Consider the following 7,433-nt stretch of genomic DNA (forward strand, 5'->3'; position numbering starts at 1 on the left):
TTTGTTGAAGATGCTTTTTTTTTTTTTTTTTGCCATTGTATGGTTTTGGCGTCTGTGTCAAAGATCAGGTGTCCATAAGTGTGTGCGTTTATTTCTGGGTCCTCTGTTCGGTTCCATTGATCCACCATTCTGTTTCTATGCCAGTACCATGCAGTTTTTATAACTGTTGCTCTATAGTACAGCTTAAGATCAGGGATGGAGATACCTCCAGAAGATCTTTTATTGTAGAGGACTGTTTTAGCAATTCTGGGTTTGTTGTTATTCCACATGAAGTTGAGAATTTTTCTTTCCAGGTCTGTAAAGAATTGTGTTGGTAATTTGATGGGCATTGCATTGAATCTGTAGATTGCTTTTGGTAAGATGGCCATTTTTACTATGTTAATCCTGCCAAGCCATGAGCATGGGAGATCTTTCCATCTTCTCATATCTTCTTCTATTTCTTTTTTCAGAGACTTGAATTTTTTTTTTTCATACAAGTCTTTGACTTGCTTGGTTAGGGTTACTCCAAGGTACTTTCTGTCATTTGTGGCTATGGTGAAGGGTGTTGTTCCCCTAATTTCTTTCTCAGCTCTTTTGTCTTTTGTATACAGGAGGGCTACTGATTTTTTTGAGTTAATTTTGTATCCGGCCACTTTGCTGAAGGTGTTTATCAGCTGTAGGAGTTCCCTGGTAGAGTTTTTGGGATCACTCACATATACTATCATATCATCTGCAAATAGTGATAATTTGACTTCTTCCTTTCCAATTTGTATCCCCTTGATCTCCTTCAACTGTCTTATTGCTCTAGCAAGGACTTCCAGCACTATGTTGAAGAGATATGGAGAGAGTGGGCAGCCTTGTCTTGTCCCTGATTTCAGTGGGATTGCTTTAAGTTTCTCTCAGTTCAGTTTGATGTTGGCTATAGGTTTGCTATATATCGCCTTTACTATGTTTAGATATGTGCCTTGTATCCCTGGTCTCTCCAATACTTTAAACAGGAATGGATGTTGGACTTTGTCAAATGCTTTTTCAGCATCTAGGGAGATTATCATGTGGTTTTTTTCTTTCAGTTTGTTAATATGGTGTTATACCTGGGATGAAGCCTGCTTGGTCATGGTGGATGATATCTTTGATGTGTTCTTATATTTGGTTTGCGAGTATTTTGTTGAGCATTTTTGCATCAATGTTCATAAGGGAGATTGGCCTGAAGTTCTCTTTTTTTGTTGGGTCTTTGTGAGGTTTAGGTACCAAGGTGACTGTGGCTTCATAGAATGAGTTTGGTAATGTTCCTTCTGTTTTTATTTTGTGGAATAGTTTGAAGAGAACTATAATTAGCTCTTTTTTGAATGTCTGGTAAAATTCTGTGCTGAAACCATCAGGTCCTGGGCTTTTTTTGGATGGGAGACTTTCGATGACTGCTTCTATTTCCTTGGGGGATATAGGACTATTTAATTGATTTACCTGGTCCTGATTTAGCTTTGGTAAGTGGAATCGATCAAAAAAATTGTCCATTTCATTTAAATTTTCAAATTTTGTGGCATATAGACTTTTGAAGTAAGTCCTAATTATTGTTTGAATTTCCTCAGTGTCTGTAGTTACGTCCCCCTTTTCATTTCTGATTTTGTTGATTTGGATGGTGTCTCGCTGCCTTTTAGTTAGCCTGGCTAAGGGTTTGTCTATCTTGTTGATTTTCTCAAAGAACCAGCTCTTGGTTTCATTGATTCTTTGAATTGTTTTATTTGTTTCTAATTGATTGATTTCAAATCCCGGACGAGCCCCCAAATGTTATGCCAGGTTCACGGGACCCTCAGAGACCACCAGGAGATGACTCGATGCAATTGCAAGAGAGCTTTATTACGAGAGCGATTGAACTCGGGACCCAAGTCTCACTGGTGCAGCAGTAGAGAAGTGGGACCCCGAGCTCTGAGTGAACAGGATTTTTAAAGGGAAAGTCTGTGAGCAGGGGGTTTCCATGGCAGCAAGCAGGGGGGCACAAGCCTTGGCGTTACAGAATTGGGTGAAATTTAGCAGGGCGGAGCGACCTTTTCTGAGGCACATAATCACAATGGCTAAGGCATATAATCACAATGGCTATTTTTCTAAACCATATCTGAAACATTGGGGAGAATTTTCCCACCCAATTCTCACCGATTCCCATTGATTATTGCCAGGGAGTTTGTCTCTATTTTCTATGAAGCATTTATTCTGTTATATTTCCTGGAGGCTGTTGCTAGGAGAGTTAACTTTGTTTTCTGTCAGGTGTACATTCTGTGATATTTCCTGGTACCTGAATTCAGTTCCCAGTCAAAATCTTTATTTCAAAATGGAGTTATATTCTGGCTAAATTAAACTCTTCAATGTCAGCCTGATTCTATCTGGAATTAACTAAACTGCAAAAGTGAAGAGCACATCTTTGAGAGTTGGTTTCTGTTTGTTTGTTTGTTTGTTTGTTTGTTTTTGGCTAAATTCGATGTAGGAAGTAATCTGTATCTTTGAGGTAGGAAGATCTGCATTCAACGCAGATCTGTTGAGCTGGAAAGAGAGGGGCTTTTAATCCAGACCTGGAGTAAGGAAGGCGCAGTCCCCTCACCCCCTAGCCAGGGTTTGTCTGCAACAGCCCTGGCTGGCATGAAACTCACTTGTAGACCAGGCTAGCCTCACACTCACAGAGATCCATTTGCCTGATCCACAAGTGGAGTGCTGGGATTAAAGGCATGAGCCACCACACCTGGCTGAAGACATACATCTTTAGTCCAATCATTGAAGCCTGAAGACACACCTTTAACTTGGGCCACACCTTCTGCTGGAAGCATATATAAGAACATGGAAGGTGAAAGTTTCTTCACTTTGCCTGCCTGGTCTCACCTTCCTAGCAAATCTATTATTTCGCTGGCACACGAGCTGACTTCTTTGGATCCCCATCATCTACTGAAGACCTGCTGAGACATTCAGCCTCAGGGACCAAGGACCTCTGGATCTTGGACTTTCCTTCCTATCAGCCATTGTGGGATTAGCTGGATTTCAGTCTGTAAGTCATTCTCATAAATTCTTTTGTTAGGGAGAGAGTGAGTGAGAGAGAGATTCATTACATTGGTTCTGTTACTCTAGAGGACCCTGACTTGTACAGTATTGAAAAACAAATGAACAAGGTAAACATCCAAACAAAACCATGCTTTAAACTAGCCAGCCCAAATAGGTTTCCTGACCCAGTACCATTTTCCCCATTCCTTGTCTAACTCAGTTATCTATAATGTTTAACTCTAGATAATTGCATTCAGGATGACAGAATTTTACTTTGAAAATCATCACTCCTTATTGTTTGTTTGTTTGTATTGTTTCTTGAGACTGGGTTTTCCTGTGTAGCCCTGGCTGTCCTGGGACTAGGTCTGTAGATGAGGCTGGCCTCAAACCCAGAATACTGCTTTCCTGTGCCTTTTGTCCCCTGAGTGCTGGGACTAAAGACTTGCCCACCAGACCTGACAGAACCTTCACTCCTTATTGAATGCAAATGACCATAGGGATTATGAATTTGTATTCCAGCTTCCTGCAGTGCAAGTGTTGGGAGGTGCCTGGAAGTCAGAGTATAACCGAGCCCCTACTGTACCTCAGAAGGTGAAGGAGCTTTTCTCAGTGTTACATTGGTAAAGCCAAGAAGATGGAGCAGTTCTGTTCCTGTTTTGAGGAAGATACATCACATTCTGCAGAGTGCATACTACCAAATTCACAAGTCTTTCCAGCCCTGACTCCCCGATATTCCAAGTCCTGGCCACTTTGTTTCTGCTCAGAGACATGCCACAGCATAGCAGAGGTCTGGTCCATTGAGTGGCAACAATTTTTCCTTCCTTGTGTACTTGAGAGCTGGGGCACAGAGGTCTACCAGAGTGAGGAGGGTAAGAAAGAGCCACAAGTACTCCCAGGAGATGTGGACAATGACAAAGACAGCACTGCAGAGGAGCCAGACCAACCCTCCCTAGGCTTGCTCAGGATCTGGAAGAAAGGACTGAAACCTGAGACCTGTGATGGTGGAGAGGGCCCTGAGCCTGGTCCTGTGTCTGACAGTCACAGGAGTCTGGGCTGCTGGCCATGGCTTCAAAGGGCTTTTGGCCTGAAGAGAAAGAAGAAATGCAAAAGCCACCCAGAACCCTGTTTGGAGCCCAGGAGGCCAGAAGACTGCTAAGACATCTTTTGTTATTAAACATTTTTCTTAATAAAAGTATGAAATGCCTGGAAATTTGTATTTGTTTGTTCTTGAGATGGCCCTAGGGAAGAGATGAGGGGTGGACATATTGGTCATAGAACTAAGTATTGGTTCCTCTCTTCAGAAGGAGTTCTCCTGGAGACCTTGGAAGGCATTCTGGTGGTCAAGTGTGCTGGGCCATAAGCCAACCAGCACACTGGCAGAACCCTTGAGAAAATGGGGAAACTCTTGCTGAATCAAAATGGACTTCTACTGAGCTTCCCAGACCCCTCCCACAAGATTAATCTAGATGCTCTCCTGCCACTTCCATCTCCTCCCTCCTAGCCTGGATTCCCCAGGTAGAACAAGGCCTGTGTATGCCAAGCAGGATCACAATGCCATATTAACTCCCCAGCTCTCAAATACAAATAGTCTTTGTCCCAGGAGAACTACAGGGATGCTGTGTGTGTGTGTGTGTGTGTGTGTGATAGGGTTTCTGTGTAGCCTTGGTTGCTCTGGAACTCTATGGAGACTCAGTCTTGAACTCAGGCATTGGAACTCAGTCTTGCCTCTCTAGTGTGTTTATTAGAGGCGTGTACCTCCATACCTGATCTATTTTATGACTTTCCTGATCAGGGATTTCTCCATTGAACATACCTCAGCAATAGCACTGGGGTGGAAGGTCATGGCAGTTCTGGCATTCCCAGAAACCTCAGCCCCCTGGCCTTGAGTGTGGACTTTATGCACTGCCAATCTTGGAAGAGCTTGATATTTTGTAATCCTTACATCCACTTCTGGTCTTCCAGGAAGTCTAGCTTCTCAACAGGAAATGGATCTGAGCTAGGTATGGTCATGCAGGCCTTTACATCCCTCAGGTGGATCCCTGTGAGTTCCAGGCCATTTACACAGTGAAATCTAGGGTAGGGTAGAGAGAGCTATATAGTGAGAGGAGTATAGGAGAGAAGGAATGGGTGGCAGAAGGAGGGAGGGATCTAAATGACCTGACCCACTGCATTTGTGGAGAACAAAAGGAAACAGCTCTGTAAAACAGTGCTCAGAAATTGGGAGAGTCACTTACAATAGTTCCCATGGAATTTACCTGTGCAAAAAAGCCTGGGAAGTTAGGAGCTCTCCCTCTGCACCCCTCCCTCATTTCCCTCAGTGCCAGCTTGTGCTTTCTACACCATGCTGTGGGTGTGAATACTATTGTTCAAGCATGATCAACATCTGTTGTGATGAAGATGCTACTTCTATACTTTATTGTACCATGGGCCACAGTTCAATCTTCTCAGTATTCCCAGGAATTTTACGTGACCCCACTTCCCCAGTAAGATCTAAGGTGTGAAGTGTGTCATGTCCCGGCTAGAGAGTGACCATGCAGATGTAGGTGTGCAGAGGACATTTTTGTGTCATCCCTTAAAGTCTTCAAGCTTGTTATTTGAACTTTATTTTTCAGGTTTATACAGGAAATAAAATAAAGCCTGTAAAAAACACTGTTCAGTATCCTTTGTTTTTCCTTTGTTTGAATCTTCACTATTTTTCTCTAATTTACATCATATGGACCTTGAAACAGAGGTAAGAGGACTCAGATAATATGACATGAATATACAATGAGAATATCAGCCTTCCATGATTTTTTGTAAAGAACAGACCTAAAAATATTGTTGTACAATTTTTCCTCAACAATATAAAAATGCAAGACATTCTTACAGAACTTCCATTTCTAATACATATGTGACAAAAATAACCAATAACTTGGCAGCAAAGTATAATGGGAATTAGTTTGAAACTCATAATCCCACATTCTCTAAAACAGCCTTGATTAAACAGTGCCATATTTTATTCAGAAGAAATGTAAACAAGTAGAAGCTTTGCAGTTTGGATCCCATGGAGATTGAATATGTAATAAACAATCCAGGTTGTTTTTCATTGCTTTGTCACGGAATATCTGACCTCTATGAATGACCTGTTAGGGCTGTGGTTGGAGAAAGTGTTTGGCTTTGACAATGCTTGAGTATCTGTAGGTCAGAAGGACAGCTACACTAGCTAGTAGGACTAAATGCATCATTCTGGGCACTTATGCTCTGGACTCTTCCAGCCTGGTCACTGAGCCACGGCCATGCTAAGAATGGACTGCTACACTGTCCCTGTGGGGACCTAGGAGGATTGTGGGGACAAAGAGAACATCCCAAGAGAGTAAGAGCTGGATTCCCTGTCTTCACCTGCTTTGACCCCTGCATCAAACACAGCTTATAAAGAACTGGATGCAGGTATCCTAGCCTAAATAGGAACCTTGGGCACAGGGCAACCAGTGACTAGTTCATGGACTGATTTCCTAGATCTAACAAATGGAGTCTGGATTTTGGGAGGGCTATTTAACCCAGAAATGTTGGTTCTGCTTATTTTGTTTGCAATTGTCATGATCATGTGTTCTTCAAGACACTGAAGTTCATTAATCCCTTGCATGAAAACAGCTGTATGTTATCCAGTTTAGTCAAGGTTTAAACTAAGCAAAATCGAGGTGGAAATCAGATCATGGTGAGCATAGACCTGTCCTGAGTCACCATGTACAGCTTCACTTTCCTCTTGGAGACAGGGTTTCTCTGTGTAACAGCTGTGGCTGTCCTGTCACTCTCTTTGTAGAGCAGGCTGGCCTTGAGCTCACAGAGATCCACCTGCCTCAGCCTCTCCAGTGCTGGGACTAAAGGTGTGAGCCACCATGCCAGGTTCACTTTCCTTTTCTAACTCAGGACTAGAGGAAAACAGACTTTCAAAATTAAGACTTCTTTTGCTAATGGCTTAAGAATGCATAATGGGGAGGCTATTTTATAGGCAAGTGACTGTACTTGAAGGGAAGCAAACTGCTGTCCCTTTAAATGATGATTAAGGTCACTGCCAGCTGACTTGGTTTCTGGAAAAGTGTTCTAGAGAAAATCAGCAGGGAAATGCTTAAAATAGTTCCCAATTATCCCTCTTTCCTGAGAGGACTTTGCTTACTATAATCTCACTATAAAGACATCATTATGAGGCAGGTGGTGGTGGCACATGTCTTTAATCCCAGCACTCTGGAGGCAGAGGCAGAGGAAGGCAGGATCTTTGTGAGTTTGAGGCCAGCCTGGTCTATAGGGTCAGTCAGTCCCAGGACAGCCAGAGCTACACAGAAAAACCCTGTCCGAAAAACAATAACCAAACCAAACCAAACCAAGGAAAATTTCTGCTCGCAACGCATTTTGGGCCCTAAATATGGACAAGATAGGGATGAAGTGTGATCTTCAAT

Source organism: Meriones unguiculatus, chromosome 10 (assembly GCF_030254825.1).
Source record: "Meriones unguiculatus strain TT.TT164.6M chromosome 10, Bangor_MerUng_6.1, whole genome shotgun sequence".
NCBI classification, from domain to species: Eukaryota; Metazoa; Chordata; class Mammalia; order Rodentia; family Muridae; genus Meriones; species Meriones unguiculatus.